Consider the following 20,396-nt stretch of genomic DNA (forward strand, 5'->3'; position numbering starts at 1 on the left):
TCTGTGTCACGGAGGCTATCCACACTTCCAAAGCTGACTCTCTCTCCTCTGTTCTCATCCTCCTAGAGCTCTCTTCTGTGTCACGGAGGGTATCCACACTTCCAAAGCTGACTCTCTCTCCTCTGTTCTCATCCTCCTAGAGCTCTCTTCTGCCTTGGACACCATGAGTCATCAGATCCTCCTCTTCACCCTCCCAGGGCTGGGCGTCTCAGGCTCTGTACAGTCTTGGATCAGACAGGTCACCCGTGATACAAGTCAGAATTCGACGTCCATCCATGTCTGAGGATGTCGGAAGACGATGTGGAAACCCGGCCACTAGGGGAGCGACAGTGAGCGCTGTTAGCTTCAGCTAGGTTTCGGTTTTCCTTAGTAACCGTGGACGAAGATGGCGGACAGGTATAAGCATCAGCCTCTGATTCCAAAGGTTGCACGTTTGAATCCACACACACACGGAGGGGAGAAGATAGGTACTCTGTGATGGGTTCTGAGTTCTAAACTTAAAGAACTATTTTTTTGTTTGAATCATATCCCAAACCTTAACCTTTAGTTAATAACTAACATTACGAATATGGAGTTAACCTCCACAGGATTCGGTCCCCCCCCCCCTCCCATGGGACAGTTGAGCTAACGTAGGCTAATGTGATTAGCATGAGGTTGTATGTAACATGAACATTTCCCGGGTTAATTCCGGTTAATCTAACTGCACTGTCCAATTTACAGTAGCTATTACAGTGAAATAATCCCATGCTATTGTTTTGGACAGTCATTTGGACAGTCTTGATACAACATTTTGAACAGAAATGCAATGGTTCATTGAATCAGTCTAAAACGTTGCACATACGCTGCTGCCATCTAGTGGCCAAAATCTAAATTGCGCCTAACCTGGAATAACACACTGTGACCGTTCTCTTGCATTTCAAAGATGATGAAAAAAAAAATAATAATACATCTTTGTATTATCTTTTACCAGATCTAATGTGTTATATTCTCCTACATTAATTTCACATTTCCAAAACCTTCAAAGTGTTTCCTTTCAAATGGTATCAAGAATATGCATATCCTTGCTTCAGGTCCTGAGCTACAGGCAGTTAGATTTGGGTATGTCATTTTAGGAGAAAATTGAAAAAGGGTCCAATCCCTAATGCCTGAACAGAATCTTACACGTTTCGGAGTTAATTCCGACCTTTGACCTTAAACACCTTTTAGAAACGTGTCTAATTGTGACGTGAGACTGTGAGGTCACTGGCAGGTCGCTCCTACCTGGTGACGTGGAGAGGATCTGTGTCTGCACCACGTACTCTCACTACTGGAGTCCCGCTGGGCTCGGTTCTCGACGGTTCTCTACATGGTCTCTCTTTTCATTGCTATTCGGATGACACTCAACTACTTTTCTCCTTCCCCCCTTTTGAAACCCAGGTGAAAACACGCATCTCTGCGTGCCTGGAAGATATCTAAGCTTGGATGTCGGCTCACCCCCTCAAGCTTAACCTCGACAAGACAGAGCTGCTCTTCCGGCATGGGGAAGGCCTCTCCATCACGGTAGACAACTCCACGGCGTCCCCTCCCAGAATGCAAAGAACCTTGCTGTGACCCTGGACAACACCCTGTCAATCTCTGCAAAACATCGAAGCAGTGACTCGCTCCTGCAGGTTCAAGCTCTACAACATCCGTAGAGTACAGTCGTGGCCAAAAGTTTTGAGAATGACACAAATAGTAATTTCCACAAAGTTTGCTGCTTCAGTGTCTTTAGATATTTTTTGTCAGATGTTACTATGGAATACTGAAGTATAATTACAAGCATTTCATAAGTGTCAAAGGCTTTTATTGACAATTACATGAAGCTGATGCAAAGAGTCAATATTTGCAGTGTTGACCCTTCTTTTTCAAGACCTCTGCAATATGTCCTGGCATGTTGTCAATTAACTTCTCGGCCATATCCTGACTGATGGCAACACATTCTTGCACAATCAATGCTTGGAGTTTGTCAGAATTTGTGGGGTTTTGTTTGTCCCCCCACCACTTGAGGATTGACCACAAGTTCTCAATGGGATTAAGGTCTGGGGAGTTTCCTGGCCATGGACCCAAAATATCGACTTTGACTTTTGCCTTATGGGAAGGTGCTCCATCATGCTGGAAAAAGCATTGTTCGTCACCAAACTGTTCCTGAAGTTGCTCTTGGAGGATGTGTTGGTACCATTCTTTATTCATGGCTGTGTTCTTAGGCAAAATTGTGAGGGAGCCCACTCCCTTGGCTGAGAAGCAACCCCACACATGAATGGTCTCAGGATGCTTTACTGTTGGCATGACACAGGACTGATGGTAGCGTTCACCTTGTCTTCTCCGGAAAAGCTTTCTTCCGGATGCCCCAAACAATCGGAAAGGGGATTCATCAGAGAAAATGACTTTACCCCAGTCCTCAGCGGTCCTGTACCTTTTGCAGAATATCAGTCTGTCCCTGATGTTTTTCCTGGAGAGAAGTGGCTTCTTTGCTGCCCTTCTTGACACCAGGCCATCCTCCAAAAGTCTTCACCTCACTGTGCGTGCAGATGCACTCACACCTGCCTGCTTCCATTCCTGAGCAAGCTCTGTACTGGTGGTGCCCCAATCCCACAGCTGAATAAACTTTAGGAGATGGTCCTGGCGCTTGCTGGACTTTCTTGGGCGCCCTGAAGCCTTCTTCACAACAATTGAACCGCTCTCCTTGAAGTTCTTGATGATCCGATAAATTGTTGATTTAGGTGCAATCTTACTGGCAGCAATATCCTTACCTGTGAAGCCCTATTTGTGCAAATCAATGATGACGGCACGTGTTTCCTTGCAGGTAACCATGGTTGACAGAGGAAGAACAATGATCCCAAGCACCACCCTCCTTTTGAAGCTTCCAGTCTGTTATTCGAACTCAATCAGCATGACAGAGTGATCTCCAGCCTTGTCCTCGTCAACACTCACACCTGTGTTAACGAGAGAATCACTGACATGATGTCAGCTGGTCCTTTTGTGGCAGGGCTGAAATGCAGTGGAAATGTTTTTGGGGGATTCAGTTCATTTGCATGGCAAAGAGGGACTTTGCAATTAATTGCAATTCATCTGATCACTTTTCATAACATTCTGGAGAATATGCAAATTGCCATCATACAAACTGAGGCAGCAGACTTTGTGAAAATTAATATTTGTGTAATTTTCAAAACTTTTGGCCACAACTGTACAACCTTTCTTAATCCAGGCACTTGTCATCTCTCGTCTGGACTACTGCAACTCTCTGTTGGCTGGGCTCCCCACTTATTTGTCCAGAATCCAGCCCACATGGTGTTCAACCTTCCCAAGTTCTCCCATGTCACCCCGCTCATCTGCACACTCCACTGGCTTCCAGTCGAAGCTCGTCTGCATTACAGGACCATAGGGCGGCGCACAATTGGCCCAGCGTCGCACGGGTTAGGGTTTGGCCCGGGGTAGGCCGTCATTGTAAATAAGAACTTGTTCTTAAGTGACTTGCCTAGTTAAATAAAAAATACTTGCCTACATAGCAGCAAGGGGAACTGCCCCTCCCTACCTTCAGGCTAAGCTCAAACCCTACACCCCAACCTGTGCACGCTGTTCTGGTCTCATGGCCACTTGTCTTTTACTACCATCAAGAAGAATGTACGAACTACGACTATAATACGTGGTTGTCTCAACTAGCTATCTTGAGATGAATGCACTAACTGTAAGTCGCTATGGATAAGAGCGTCTGCTAAATGACTAAAACGTCAAATATAAATGTTAGTACTATGACCTTCACTTCCCTGAAGGTTAAACATGGTCCTCTCCTCTGCTAACACAGCTACCTGTCTGCTGTCACTAATACGGTCCTCTCTCTGCTAACACAGCTACCTGTCTGCTGTCACTACTACGGTCCTCTCTCTGCTAACACAGCTACCTGTCTGATGTCACTACTCTCGTACTCTCTCTGCTAACACAGCTACCTGTCTGCTGTCACTACTACAGTCCTCTCTCTGCTAACACAGCTACCTGTCTGCTGTCACTACTACGGCCCTCTCTCTGCTAACACAGCTACCTGTCTGCTGTCACTACTACGGTCCTCTCTCTGCTAACACAGCTACCTGTCTGCTGTCACTACTACGGTCCTCTCTCTGCTAACACAGCTACCTGTCTGATGTCACTACTACGGCCCTCTCTCTGCTAACACAGCTACCTGTCTGCTGTCACTACTACAGTCCTCTTTCTGCTAACACAGCTACCTGTCTGCTGTCACTACTCTCGTACTCTCTCTGCTAACACAGCTACCTGTCTGCTGTCACTACTACGGTCCTCTCTCTGCTAACACAGCTACCTGTCTGCTGTCACTACTACGGCCCTCTCCCTGCTAACACAGCTACCTGTCTGATGTCACTACTATCGTCCTCTCTCTGCTAACACAGCTACCTGTCTGATGTCACTAGTCTCGTCCTCTCTCTGCTGACACAGCTACCTGTCTGATGTCACTACTACGGTCCTCTCTCTGCTAACACAGCTACCTGTCTGCTGTCACTACTATCGTACTCTCTCTGCTAACACAGCTACCTGTCTGCTGTCACTACTACGGCCCTCTCCCTGCTAACACAGCTACCTGTCTGATGTCACTACTATCGTACTCTCTCTGCTAACACAGCTACCTGTCTGCTGTCACTACTACGGTCCTCTCTCTGCTAACACAGCTACCTGTCTGCTGTCACTACTACGGTCCTCTCTCTGCTAACACAGCTACCTGTCTGCTGTCACTACTACAACCCTCTCTCTGCTAACACAGCTATCTGTCTGCTGTCACTACTACGGTCCTCTCTCTGCTAACACAGCTACCTGTCTGCTGTCACTACTACAACCCTCTCTCTGCTAACACAGCTACCTGTCTGATGTCACTACTACGGTCCTCTCTCTGCTAACACAGCTACCTGTCTGATGTCACTACTACGGCCCTCTCTCTGCTAACACAGCTACCTGTCTGATGTCACTACTACGGTCCTCTCTCTGCTAACACAGCTACCTGTCTGCTGTCACTACTACGGTCCTCTCTCTGCTAACACAGCTACCTTTCTGCTGTCACTACTATGGTCCTCTCTCTGCTAACACAGCTACCTGTCTGATGTCACTACTACGGCCCTCTCTCTGCTAACACAGCTACCTGTCTGCTGTCACTACTACGTCCTCTCTCTGCTAACACAGCTACCTGTCTGATGTCACTACTCTCGTACTCTCTCTGCTAACACAGCTACCTGTCTGCTGTCACTACTACAGTCCTCTCTCTGCTAACACAGCTACCTGTCTGCTGTCACTACTACGGCCCTCTCTCTGCTAACACAGCTACCTGTCTGCTGTCACTACTACGGTCCTCTCTCTGCTAACACAGCTACCTGTCTGCTGTCACTACTACAGTCCTCTCTCTGCTAACACAGCTACCTGTCTGCTGTCACTACTACGGTCCTCTCTCTGCTAACACAGCTACCTGTCTGATGTCACTACTACGGCCCTCTCTCTGCTAACACAGCTACCTGTCTGCTGTCACTACTACGGTCCTCTCTCTGCTAACACAGCTACCTGTCTGCTGTCACTACTACGGTCCTCTCTCTGCTAACACAGCTACCTGTCTGATGTCACTACTACGGCCCTCTCTCTGCTAACACAGCTACCTGTCTGCTGTCACTACTACGGTCCTCTCTCTGCTAACACAGCTACCTGTCTGATGTCACTACTACAGTCCTCTCTCTGCTAACACAGCTACCTGTCTGATGTCACTACTACAGTCCTCTCACTGCTAACACAGCTACCTGTCTGATGTCACTACTCTCGTACTCTCTCTGCTAACACAGCTACCTGTCTGATGTCACTACTACAGTCCTCTCTCTGCTAACACAGCTACCTGTCTGATGTCACTACTCTCGTACTCTCTCTGCTAACACAGCTACCTGTCTGATGTCACTACTACGGTCCTCTCTCTGCTAACACAGCTACCTGTCTGCTGTCACTACTACAGTCCTCTCTCTGCTAACACAGCTACCTGTCTGATGTCACTACTACGGTCCTCTCTCTGCTAACACACCAGCCTGCTGTTTCTTCACCAAAGATCCTTATCTTAACCACACTGACATGGAATAATTAAGGTTACAGAGAAAAGGAGGAGGATTCTTGCCACTGTCTGCTTAAGAGATTTGTGTCTATTTAAGTCCTTGTCACTTTCTCTTTTCTATATTCTATATTCTATTTTCTGACACAGACACACACACAAGCACACACACAAAGGCGAGCACACGCCCACACTCTTTTTCTCTCTCTCTCTCTCTCTCTCTCTCTCTCTCTCTCTCTCTCTCTCTCTCTCTCTCTCTCTCTCTCTCTCTCTCTCTCTCTCTCTCTCTCTCTCTCTCTCTCTCTCTCTCTCTCTCTCTCTCTCTCTCTCTCTCTCTCTCTCTCTCTCTCTCTCTCTCTCTCTCTCTCTCTCTCTCTCTCTCTCTCTCTCTCTCTCTCTCTCTCTCTCTCTCTCTCTCTCTCTCTCTCTCTCTGTGTGTGTCGGAGTCAGCAGCAGGACTGAGTATCTGAAGCCTAATGGACAGACAGATAGTGTCCAACTGTTCCTAACAATGGAGCAGGTGTTTGATTATCACACAGACAGACAGAGTTAACGACACGCAACATGGCCTCAACTTAAAAAACAAACCTAAAGTATTAAGTATAGCAAGCTCTCACTGTCTCACTGCAGAATTAGACGTTTATCCACGTTTCTCTGAACGTCAAGTTGAACGTCAAGTTGCTTAAAATATCAAATTTGGAAGTATTTTTGACACCCTAGGTTTATGCCTTCTTCTCAGTATTGTTCTGTTGCACCAACAGTCACATTTAGAAGGTTAAGGTTTGGGTTGGCGTTAAAATTAAACAATTTAAAACGAGTGTCCACCACTGGGATCTAACACGCAACTTGATCCAGAGTCATAGGATTACGCCCACCCACCACACCTGTAGCAAAACCCAAGTCTACTTGATGGTAATAGCGCTCACTGTTGCCCCTAGTGGACGGTTTTGAAGACATTCCCCAACGTCCTCAGGACATGGATAGATGTCCAATTTTGAAGTCACTCTTGAGCGTTCTGCCTGTCCCATGTCTGTGTCTCTCTCTCTCCCCATCGCTTTGTTTCAGGTCCAGGTGACATTTGTCTATTCCCCCCTCAGGGGTCCTAGGGATGCAGGCAATCCTGGCAGGCAAGCAGAGGGACCCCTACAGAGAGATGGAAGGCAGGGAGAGGGCCTACTGTCCCTCCCTGGTCTGTCTCTAGCTCCCACAGACAACCGTTGCTCACTACCACTACGGAATATGGAACTTTTTTATCCGACATTTAGAGAGAAATCTTGTAGTCAACGCACAGTAAGAATGCAGTCCTTTTTTCAGAGAACAAACATCTGTTTTTCAGGAGCGTAAGAAATATTGAAAGACAAACGAGTGACACAAGTCTAAGAGGCGGATGACTAATGGCACTGAGAGTTGACTGTTGTGCCCATTTATCACTTTAACCTCTCCCTTACAGGCCGATCGCTCAAGAGTGACTTCGGAATTGGACGTCTATCCATGTCCTGAGAACGTCAGTAAATGCTTTCAAAACCGGCCTCTAGGGGCAACAGTGAGCACTATTACCATCAAGCAGACTTGGACTTGACTTAATGTTTAAACCCTTTCAATCAATCAATAAATCAAATGTGTTTACAAAGTCCTTCTTACATCAGCTGATGTCACAAAGTGCTGTACAGAAACCCAGCCTAAAACCCCAAACAGCAAGCAATGCAGATGTAGAAGCACGGTGGCTAGGAAAAACTCTCCTAGAAAGGCCAGGACCTAGGTAGAAACCTAGAGAGCAACCAGGCTATGAGGGGTGGCCAGGCCTTTTCTGGCTGTGTCGGGTGGAGATTATAACAGAACATGGCCAAGATGAACAACCTCAACTCTTAACCCTTAACCCTAAACCTCATCTGGATCTATTGTTGAATAATATTGCTATTGAGCATGTTGAAGAGACTAAACTGCCGGGTGTAACCCAAGAGAGCAAGCTATAATGGTCAAAACATTTAGACTCAATGGTTCATGAAATGGGAAGAGGTCTGCTCATGATAATGCATTGCTCTGCTTTCTTGATATCTCAGTCAAGCAGACAGGTCCTACAAGCCAATGTTTTGTCGCAATAGGACAACTTCGGTTGTGTGGTCAGGTGCGGCAAAGAAGGACATAGGCAAATTGCAGTTAGTCCACAACAGAGTAGCACGTATTGTACTTAGATGTACATGGAGGGTGAATGTCATTTGCAGAAATGTCAATCTCTCCTGGCTCAAAGTTGAGGAGAAATTGATTGCATCACTATTGGTCGCTGTGCGAGGTGTTGAAGGTACCAAACTATCTGTTCAAGCAGGTGGCACACAGTTCGGACACTCATCAGTACATGACATGCAGCCAGAGGTCGCTTAACAGACCCCAGGTCCAGAACATTAATAAATAAAGCCCTGACTAAATGGAACTCTCTACCATCCATCAGGTAACTAAATGGAACTCTCTGCCATCCCCCAGGTAACTAAATGGAACTCTCTGCCATCCCCCAGGTAACTAAATGGAACTCTCTAACATCCCCCAGGTAACTAAATGGAACTCTCTAACATCCCCCAGGTAACTAAATGGAACTCTCTGCCATCCCCCAGGTAACTAAATGGAACTCTCTACCATCCCCCAGGTAACTAAATGGAACTCTCTGCCATCCCCCAGGTAACTAAATGGAACTCTCTACCATCCCCCAGGTAACTAAATGGAACTCTCTGCCATCCCCCAGGTAACTAAATGGAACTCTCTACCATCCCCCAGGTAACTAAATGGAACTCTCTGCCATCCCCCAGGTAACTAAATGGAACTCTCTAACATCCCCCAGGTAACTAAATGGAACTCTCTAACATCCCCCAGGTAACTAAATGGAACTCTCTGCCATCCCCCAGGTAACTAAATGGAACTCTCTACCATCCCCCAGGTAACTAAATGGAACTCTCTACCATCCCCCAGGTAACTAAATGGAACTCTCTACCATCCCCCAGGTAACTAAATGGAACTCTCTACCATCCCCCAGGTAACTAAATGGAACTCTCTACCATCCCCCAGGTAACTAAATGGAACTCTCTACCATCCCCCAGGTAACTAAATGGAACCCTCTACCATCCCCCAGGTAACTAAATGTAACTCTCTACCATCCCCCAGGTAACTAAATGGAACTCTCTACCATCCCCCAGGTAACTAAATGGAACTCTCTGCCATCCCCCAGGTAACTAAATGGAACTCTCTGCCATCCCCCAGGTAACTAAATGGAACTCTCTGCCATCCCCCAGGTAACTAAATGGAACTCTCTGCCATCCCCCAGGTAACTAAATGGAACTCTCTGCCATCCCCCAGATAATGTAAATGTAGTGCTACGTATATTTTTTGTATATTATGTATTTTATCAGTGGTGTTGTTTCCTGTTGAGACCCCAGGAAGAGTAGCCCCTGTCTAGGCAGCAGCAACACTACATGAACAAAAGTATGTGGACACCTGCTCGTTGAACATCTCAATTCCAAAATCATGGGCATTAATATTGAGTTGGTTCCCCCTTTGCTGCTGCAACAGCTTCAGTTCAACCACAGCATTAGTGAGGTCGGGCACTGACGTTTGGTGATTAGACTCTCTGGCTTTCTGTCGGCTTTCCAATTCATCCCAAAGGTGTTTGATGGGGTTGAGGTGAGGACTCTGTACAGGCCAGTCAAGTTCTTCCACACCAATCTCGACAAACCATTTCTGTATAGACATCGCTTTGTGCACGGGGGTTTTGTCATGCTGAAACAGGAAAGGGCCTTCCCCCAAACTGTTGCCACAAAGTTGGAAGTACAGAATTGTCTAGAATGTCATTGTAGGCTGTAGTCATTAAGATTTCCCTTCACCCGAACTAAGGGGCCCAGCCCAAACCACGAAAAACAGCCCCAGACCATTATTACTCCTCCACCAAACTTTACAGTTGGCACTATGCATTCAGGCAGGTATCGTTCTCCTGGCATCCACCGAACCCAGATACGTATGTCGGACTGCCAGATGGTGAAGTGTGGATTCAAACCAGGGACTGTAGTGAATCCTCTTACACTGAGATGCAGTGCCTTAGACCGCTGCGCCACTCAGGAACCCTTGGGAGTTGACCGGGGCAGAAATTTGACAAACTGACTTGTTGGAACGGTGGCATCCTATGACGGTGCCACGTTGAAAGTCACTGAGATCTTCAGTAAGACATTCTACTACCAATGTTTGTCTATAGAGATATGACTGTGTGCTCGATTTTATACACCTCTCAGCAACGGGTGTGGCTGCAATAGCCAAATCCACAAATTTGAAGGGTTGTCCACATACTTTTGTATATATAGTGTAATTGGGAACCTAATAAATACAAAAATACTAAAACTCTTAACCTTCTAAATTTGACATTTGGAGCAACTTTGAAATTGAACTTTTGGAGAAACGTGGATAAACGTCTAATTCTGCAGTGAGACTGTGAGAGCTTGTTGCTCCACCTCTTCTCGCTCTCTCTCTCGCGCTCTCTCTCTCCCCTCCACATAAAAGCACTCTCCAGCTCTGTGATAATGTGTTATTACCATCAAGTAGGCTCGGGCTTGACTTAATGTTTTAACCCTTTCCAAAATCGTGACTCTTTATCTTCTAAATTTGACGTTTGGAGAAAACATTTTACTTGTATGTTTGGAGAAATGGAAAGATACTGAGCCGGATGAGTCAACCAAGGGTGTAAAAAACACTTTGAAACGTTCTGTTTGGAGAAACATGGACAAACGTCTAATTGTGTAGTGAGACAGTGAGAGCTTGTGGCTCCCCCCTCCTCTATTTTCGCCACTCCACTTAAAAGCACTACCTCCATCTCTGTGATAATGTGATGGGCAGAAGAGAGAGAGTGAGAGCGAGATGGAGAGACAGAGAGAGAGAGAGACAGAGAGGGATTGAGAGAGAGAGAGAGAGAGAGAGAGAGAGAGAGAGAGAGAGAGAGAGAGAGAGAGAGAGAGAGAGAGAGAGAGAGAGAGAGAGAGAGAGAGAGAGAGAGAGAGCAGAGAGAGAGAGAGAGAGAGAGAGAGAGAGAGAGAGAGAGAGAGAGAGAGAGAGAGAGAGAGAGAGAGAGAGAGAGAGAGAGAGAGAGAGAGAGAGAGAGAGAGAGAGAGAGAGAGAGAGAGAGAGAGAGGTAATGTGGAGAGAGGCAAGCGACAGAGCGGAGGAGATGCGGGGTAATTGCGTGCCGTGAAGCATCTATGGTTTTGTGAGCGCACACACACACACACACACACACACACACACACACACACACACACACACACACACACACACACACACACACACACACACACACACACACACACACACACACACACACACACACACACACACACACACACACACACACACACACATACTGTAATTACCTGGTCACTGCAGCTGCTTCACGCTATTGTTGAACAAACACATACACAGTAATTAGAGAGGTAGAGAGAGATGGAGAGAGGGAGAGATGGAGGGATGGATGGAGGGAGGAAGGGAGAGATGGAGGGAGGGAGAGATGGATGATGGAGAGAAAGACGGCTCTTCATTCACACCTCTAGTCATGCAGAGAGGAATGCAGCTGGAGATCAACAAATGAACAAAGAAACTAATGAATGAACGAGGAGAGGACTGGTCTAGCAGGGTTATTATTACGACCAATCTCTCTTTAATTTTTCACCCACTATATCTCCCTTCATCTGACACTGTCTCTCCCTTCATCTGACACTATCTCTCCCTTCATCTGACACTATCTCTCCCTTCATCTGACACTATCTCTCCCTTCATCTGACACTATCTCTCCCTTCATCTGACACTATCTCTCCCTTCATCTGACACTATCTCTCCCTTCATCTGACACTATCTCTCCCTTCATCTGACACTGTCTGTCTGTCTGTCTGTCTGTCTGTCTGTCTGTCTGTCTGTCTGTCTGTCTGTCTGTCTGTCTGTCCTCTCTCTGTCTCTCTCAGTGTTAATGGCTGTCATTTATGTTGTTGTTGATGTGTTTGTTGATGTGTTTGTTGTTGTGTTGTCTGTGGTGGTAAGAGGTTGGAGGGGGTGTGAGAGACCTTCATATTGAAGTAGAAGCAGAGCAACTTGCCTTTATCACACACACACACATACATACACACACACACACAGACTCTCTCACAAAGGCCCTGCAATTAAGTTTGAAAAGAAACAAATAACCCCACAATTCTCCTCCAGAGGACTTCACACACACACACACACACACACACACACACACACACACACACACACACACACACACACACACACACACACACACACACACACACACACACACACACACACACACACACACACACACACACACACACACACACACACACACACACACACACACACACACACACACACACACACAGACTTGACCCTCTCTGCCGCTTTCACACATATAATGGTGTGTGTGTGTGTGTGTGTGTGTGTGTGTGTGTGTGTGTGTGTGTGTGTGTGTGTGTGTGTGTGTGTGTGTGTGTGTGTGTGTGTGTGTGTGTGTGTGTGTGTGTGTGTGTGTGTGTGTGTGTGTGTGTGTGTGTCTGTTTGTGTCTGTTTGTGTCTGTTTGTGTCTGTTTGTGTGTGTGTGTGGCATTGTTAAGTAGGACACCACACTGAGAGACAGACACTGGAGACAGTTCTCCCTCCTGTCGGCCTTTCCTGCCAAGCAGGTGAGCTATAGTGCACTCGTCTCCAGTGCCAGGTCCTTAGTGTACACTCATGTATGCACTATCCCAGGTGGCAGACACTCTATGTGCCTTTGTGTGTGTGCAAAGAAAGGGAGGATAAGAAGAAAGAAAGAGATCTGAAACACAAGATATATACCATCAACTTCCTCCATCAGGGGGAGTAGAGGAGGAGGAGAGGAGGAGGAGGAGGAGGAGGAAGGGACCTTTCCTTAGTGGATACTCATCTCCATTGCCAGGCCTGTAGCATTCCAGGTGCCAGCCACGCTCTCAGCCACAATCTGTGTCTTTGTATCTCAATGAAAGAGAATGGATCTAAAGCACAAGAGATACACCAGGGAGGATGAGAGGAAGAGGAGGAGGAGGAGGAGGTGGAGGAGGAGAGGAGGCAGTGGCCTTTTTCTCATCGGTCCATCCAGCATTTCTCCTTCTTTCTTTACGTTCCATTTTCCTTCCTTTCACTCCCTTCCTTTCACTCTCTTCCATTCTCTCTTCCATTCTCTCTCTCTCTCTCTCTCTCTCTCTCTCTCTCTCTCTCTCTCTCTCTCTCTCTCTCTCTCTCTCTCTCTCTCTCTCACCCGCTCTCTCTCTCTCTCTCACCCGCTCTGTCTCTGTCTCTCTCTCTCTCTCTTTCTCTATCTCTCTGTCTTCTCTCCCCCCTCTCTTTCTCTCTCTTCCATCCCATATCTCTGTCCTTTCCCTCTCTCTCTCTCTATTCTTTCTTTTCCCTCCATCGTCTCCTCTCTGAGGCACTGTCTTTCTCTGTTCTCCAAGTGGATGGAACCCGTCCTCTGGTCGTTGCTTGGGGAGTTCTGTCAAAACTAGGCCATCTCTAAAAACAAAAACACAGAGCCATGGGCACACAGTTTACCTTATCTTTCTCTCTCTAAGAGCTGAAAACACAAAACACACAGACCACCCAACACAACCAGACATTCAGTAACGGTGAATAAAAAGCAATATTACAACCTATGTGTTGTGATAATTGCATTGTTTGCTCTATAAGCTGTTAGTCTATATGGAGGCTGAAGAAATTTGACTTGTCACCTAAAACCCTCACAAACTTTTACAGATGCACAATTGAGAGCATCCTGTCGGGCTGTATCACCGTCTGGTACGGCAACTGCACCGCCCACAACCGCAGGGCTCTCCAGAGGGTGGTGCGTTCTGCACAACGCATCACCGGGGGCAAACTACCTGCCCTCCAGGACACCTACAGCACCCGGTGTCACAGGAAGGCCATAAAGATCATCAAGGACAACAACCACCCGAGCCACTGCCTGTTCACCCCGCTATCATCCAGAAGGCGAGGTCAGTACAGGTGCATTAAAGTTGGGACCGAGAGACTGAAAAATAGCTTCTATCTCAAGACCATCAGACTGTTAATGCCATTAATGTCTCTGTTGGAATGTCTGTGTGAGAGGTTGGGTGTGGGTTTTACTGTCGGGATGTTTATAATGGGGTACTATTCAAATAAAGAGAAGGCCAAATCTGTGTTGTTGAATTTTTGTTTGCTCAGGCAAATCTGGCTATTTTGGCTTACAAGGAGGAACAGGGTCAAAGGTGAGGTTTTAATGAGGATGTATCGTTAAAGAAAAAAATTACCTCTCTCTCTCAAAATCCTATTTACCCTAACACCTTACCCTAACCCTAACCCTAATCCTAACCCTAACCCTAACCCTAAGTCAAACCCCTAAGCCTAAAATACAATTTTTTTCTCGTGGAGACCCGCGAAATGTCCTTGTTTTTCTATCCTTGTGAAGATTTTTCTATCCTTGTGATGACTTCTGGTCCCCACAAGAATAGTGAAACCACACACACACACACACACACACACACACACACACACACACACACACACACACACACACACACACACACACACACACACATTTTATATTTTAGTCATTTAAGCAGATGGTCTTTTTCCAGAGTGACTTAGCCTTACAATTGCTTTAGAGTTTTAGGGAATGATAGTGAGGGATAGTCAAGTACACGTCTCTATTCAACGCTGTGCTGCCTGTCCCTCCAACACCACTTCCAGCAGCATCTGGTCTCCCATCCAGGGGACCAACCAGGACGTGCTAGAAGAGTGGAATTGGGTAAGTATTGTGTGACAGTTTTCAACAAAGCGGTAAACACAAAATAAACAGAAACAAGAGAAACACTACACATACCACGCTGCATCCCACTGCTGGCTTGCTTCTGAAGCTCAGCAGAGCACGTCCTGGTTGGTCGCCTGGATGGGAGACCAGATGCTGCTGGAAGTGGTGTTGGAGGGCCAGTAGGAGGCACTCTTTCCTCTGGTCTAAAAAAATATATATCCCAATGCCCCAGGGCAATTATTGGGGACATTGCCCTGTGTAGGGTGCCGTCTTTCAGATGGGGTGTCCTGACTCTCTGTGGTCATTAAAGATCCCATGGCACTTAATGTAAGAGTAGTGGTGTTAACCCTGGTGTGCAGGATAAATTCCCAACCTGGCCCTCATACCATCGTGGTCACTTAATCATCTCCAGTTTACAATTGACTCATTCATCCCCCTTCCTCTCCCCTGTAACTATTCCCCAGGTCGTTGCTGTAAATGTGTTCTCAGTCAACATACCTGGTAAAATAAGTACTTAAAAATATAAAGGTAAAAAAAAAACATTTCAAAAATTCAAATACATACCATGACAAGCCCTCACTTGTCCATAAAGACACTGAAATAACCCTTTCACATATACAGTGCCTTCAAAAAATATTCACATCACTTTTTGTCTACATTTTGATGTGTTACAAAGGGGGATAAAAATTGATTTAATTGTCAAACGATCTACACAAAATACTCAAGTCAAAAGTGGAAGAAAATTTCTAAAAAGTATTCAACCCCCTGAGTAAATGTTAGAATCCCCTTTGGCAGCGATTACAGCTGTAAGTCTTTCAGGGTAAGTATCTAAGGGCATTTCTTTCAGCTCTGTCAAGTTGGTTCTTGATCATTACTAGACAGCCATTTTCATGTCTTGCCATAGATTTTAAAGCCGATTTAAGTCCAAACTGTAACTAGGCCTCTCAGGAATATTCAATGTTGTCTTTGGTAAGCAACCCTGGTGTATATTTGGCCTTGTGTTTTAGGTTATTGTCCTGCTAAAAGGTGAATTTGTCTCCCAGTGTCTGTTGGAAAGCAAACTGAACCAGGTTTTCCTCTAGGATTTTGCCTGTGCTTATCTCTATTCCATTTGTTTTATATCTTTCCTATCCGTAGTCCTTGCCAATAAGAATCATACCCATAAGATAATACCACTAAAAAGTATTCATGAGAGAAGAAAAAATACCTTTTCTGTACAGGAGGATTTGGAGCATACCGAGGCAGGGGTGAACACTACTACTAAGAGGTTGCAAATAACTAAATGACTGTTTCCTGCAGAGTGGCAATTCTTGCCTGTTTATCTGTCCTGTGTTTTTACTGTAGATATTGGCCTGACCGTACTAGCCCAACCAGAGGAGGCGTGTGTAGCTTTCCAAGGCACTTTCATCTACATTCTTCTACACCACCATGCTGGTACTCAGTGACGTGTTGGATTTGCCCCAAACATAACACTTTGTATTCAGGATATAAAGTTAATTGCTTTGCCACATTTTTTGCAGTATAACTTTGCAAACAGGATGTTTTTGGAATATTTGTATTCTGTACAGGCATCCATCTTTTCACTCTCAATTAGGTTATTTATATTTATTTATTTATTTATATAATTAGGTAGTATTGTGGAGTAACTACAATGTTGTTGATCCATCCTCAGTTTTCTCCTATCACAGCCATTAAAAACTCTGTAACCAGTATTTAAAATCAGAAATTGCCTCGTGGTGAAATCCTTGACCAGTTTCCTTCCACTCTTTGTATCTTTAGAGACTGGGTGTATTGGTACACCATTCAAAATGTTATTAATATATATATATTTTTTTTTTCAAAGGCTGAAATTGGGATTCAGAGTTACCCTTCAAAGAGAAATGAATTCAATTATCCAATTAAATAAATTCAAACAGGCCTGTAAGAAGGTACAGTGGGATTCTAAATGGTCGGTGAACTGTTTATTAACTTGGCTTTCGAAGATTTTAGAAAGGCAGGGTAGGATAGATATAGGTCTGTAGCAGTTTGGGTCTAGAGTGTCTCACCCTTTGAAGAGGGGGATGACCGCGGCAGCTTTCCAATCTTTGGGGATCTCAGACGATACGAAAGGGAGGTTGAATAGGCCAGTAATAGGGGTTGCAGCAATTTCGTGGATAATTTTAGAAAGAGAGGGTCCAGATTGTCTAGCCCAGCTGATTTGTAGGGGTCCAGATTTTGCAGCTCTTTCAGAACATCCGCTGTCTAGATTTGGGTGAAGGAGAAGCGGTGGGGGGGGGGTTGCATATCGCGGGGGCTATTCGATGCTAATGCAGTACACGCCACAGGATGTTTTTGTGCTGGTCAAGGGCAGTCAGGTCTGGAGTGAACCAAGGGCTAGATCTGTTCCTGGTTCTACATTTTTTAAATGGGGCATGCTTATTTAAGATGGTGAGGAAAGCACTCGCACAGCTGGGGGCAAAAGGTGGTCTATAACAATCAGCAACGGTGAGAGACTTGTTTCTGGAAAGGTGGTTTTTAGAAGTAGAAGCTCGAATTGTTTGTGCACTGACCTGGATAGTATGACAGAACCCTGCAGGCTATCTCTGCAGTAGATTTCAACTCCGCCCCCTTTGGCAGTTCTATCTTGGCGGAAAATGTTATAGTTAGGGATGGAAATTTCAGGATTTTTGGTGGCTAGGACATCCGGCAGAGTGTGCTAAAGCAGTGAATAAAACAAACTTAGGGAGGAGGCTTCTAATGTTAACATGCATGAAACCAAGGCTTTTACAGTTACGGGAGTCAACAAATGAGAGCGCCTGGGGAATGGGACTGGAGCTAGGTGCTGCAGGGCCTGAATTAATCTCTACATCACCAGAGGAACAGAGGAGGAGTAAGATAAGGGTACGGCTAAAGGCTATAAGAACTGGTCGTCTAGTGCGTTCAGAACAGAGTGTAAACGGAGCAGGTTTCTGGGCGCGGAAGAATAGATTCAAGGTATAATGTACAGACAAGGGTGTGGTATGATGTGAATACAGTGGAGGTAAACCTAGGCATTGAGTGATGATGAGAGAGGTTTTGTTTCTAGAGGCACCATTTAAACCAGGTGAGAACACCGCATGTGTGGGAGGTGGAACAAAAGGGCTAGCTAAGGCATATTGAGCAGGGCTGGAGTCTCTACAATGAAATAAGACAATAATCACTAACCAAAACATAAATGGACAAGGCATATTGACATTAGGGAGAGGCAATCATAGCCAAGTGATCATAGGGACCAGTGGGTAGCTAGGCGAACTGGAGACACAGTGATTCAGACAGCTAGCAGGCCACGGCTAGCATGCTAGCGGATGGGCCTTCAGGGGATGTCGCGACGGAGGTGTCTGTTGAAACCCCCTCGGGCGGATTACATCGGTAGACCAGTCGTGATTGTCGGGGCTCCGTGTCGGCAGTAAAAGGGGTCCAAGCCAATTGGCAAAATAGATATTGTAGCCCAAGGAGTGGCTGATGGACCTCTTCAGCTAGCCGGGAGATGGGCCTAGCACAAGGCTAGTTCCAGGGTAGCTGGTGCTTACTTCGGGACAGGGACGTTAGCCAGGGGTAGACACTCGGATAGCAGCTAGCTAGCTGCGATGATCCAGGTGAAAAGGTTCAGAGCTTGTGGTGGGAATATGACAATAACAGATTGTACTGATTTGTTTAGCACAATAGATGCTACATTGAAAGGCTGTATTATAATGACTATACCTATTCATTGGCTAATAAAGAATTAGAATTCTCAAGAGACTATCCGTAAAATGAGCAATGAATCACCCTGATAGCTGAAAGTGAATGACGTTATATATTAACGTGGAATGATGGCTAACCACCCAATCTAGGAGATTATCAAGCTCTCTTCTCCTGGGGTTAAACATGGAGAAAAACATCAAGCTCTCTTCTCCTGGGGTTAAACATGGAGCAAAACATCAAGCTCTCTTCTCCTGGGGTTAAACATGGAGAAAAACATCAAGCTCTCTTCTCCTGGGGTTAAACATGGAGCAAAACATCAAGCTCTCTTCTCCTGGGGTTAAACATGAAGCAAAACATCAAGCTCTCTTCTCCTGGGGTTAAACATGGAGCAAAACATCAAGCTCTCTTCTCCTGGGGTTAAACATGAAGCAAAACATCAAGCTCTCTTCTCCTGGGGTTAAACATGGAGCAAAACATCACAACGATGCTAAATGCTACCACAAACTCTGTGATGAAAAGGATACACTGTAGACTGGAATCAGAGGTTTGAAAGGATACACTGTAGACTGGAATCAGAGGTTTGAAAGGATACACTGTAGACTGGAATCAGAGGTTTGAAAGGATACACTGCAGACTGGAATCAGAGGTTTGAAAGGATACACTGCAGACTGGAATCAGAGGTTTGAAAGGATACACTGTAGACTGGAATCAGAGGTTTGAAAGGATACACTGCAGACTGGAATCAGAGGTTTGAAAGGATACACTGCAGACTGGAATCAGAGGTTTGAAAGGATACACTGCAGACTGGAATCAGAGGTTTGAAAGACGTCTGGATAGCCACCAGCGCCAGGACCTTGAGACTAGCGAAAGGGGCCAGGGTGGCGGTGGTGGAAGAGAGGATGACGGACCGGCCTGGTAGGAGACGCCCATAGCCTTGCATCTTGGAAATATTCCCCCTTCGCTGGCTACGCAGAATTCAACCTCTTCTCCCGAGAAAAGTATGCCCTCGTTTGGGAGTGAGTACATATGTAGCCAGTTGTGAGGAGCTCCTGGAACCACTGTGAATTCCCCTCTCGGACGGTATTACCAGAAGTTGAGCGTTGGTTAGCGGCCCACCTGCCTAATGGCGATTCTGTTAATTCTTCTCGGGGAAACCTAGTCATGGGAGTGGGTGTAGATCAGATCGCTGGAACAAGGGACGTATCCTCTACCTCAGGGGGATGTTTCGGTATCTGACATGACTTAAACAACACATAAAGCAGAGAACGTCGTACCGAAACTGTTGCTGAAAAACAGCAAAGTGAGAGAACACGGGTAAATTGACATGTAAGTAGATCTCATTGGTTGAGAGAAAGGAAAGTGATAATTGCAAGAGCGAGACCACGGGTTTAAACATCAAGCCTGCGGAATGTGCATTATTGTGCCGTGCTTATAGGCTAAAGGTCAACAGGTGAATGACATTTCCGCACATGGCTAACAGGAAGGAGAAGAGACGAGATGTTGATAATGATACGTTTGTAGTCATTTCCACTATGTCCGTATAAATAGGAAACAGAGTGAATTATGTTACGCTGCTTGATGAAGTTAGACAAGCGTTCAGACTTACTGGTTGAACTTTTGTATAAAAACGTGACATTTATTACATATTTTACACGATCATAAATATTATTAATTGTCATTCAAATAAATGTGTCCACTGCTGTTAGCAGACACCCACACGCACGCAGGCACACACACACACACACGCACACGCACACACACACACACACACACACA

The sequence above is a fragment of the Salvelinus alpinus genome, chromosome 34, assembly GCF_045679555.1.
Source record: "Salvelinus alpinus chromosome 34, SLU_Salpinus.1, whole genome shotgun sequence".
Taxonomy (NCBI): domain Eukaryota; kingdom Metazoa; phylum Chordata; class Actinopteri; order Salmoniformes; family Salmonidae; genus Salvelinus; species Salvelinus alpinus.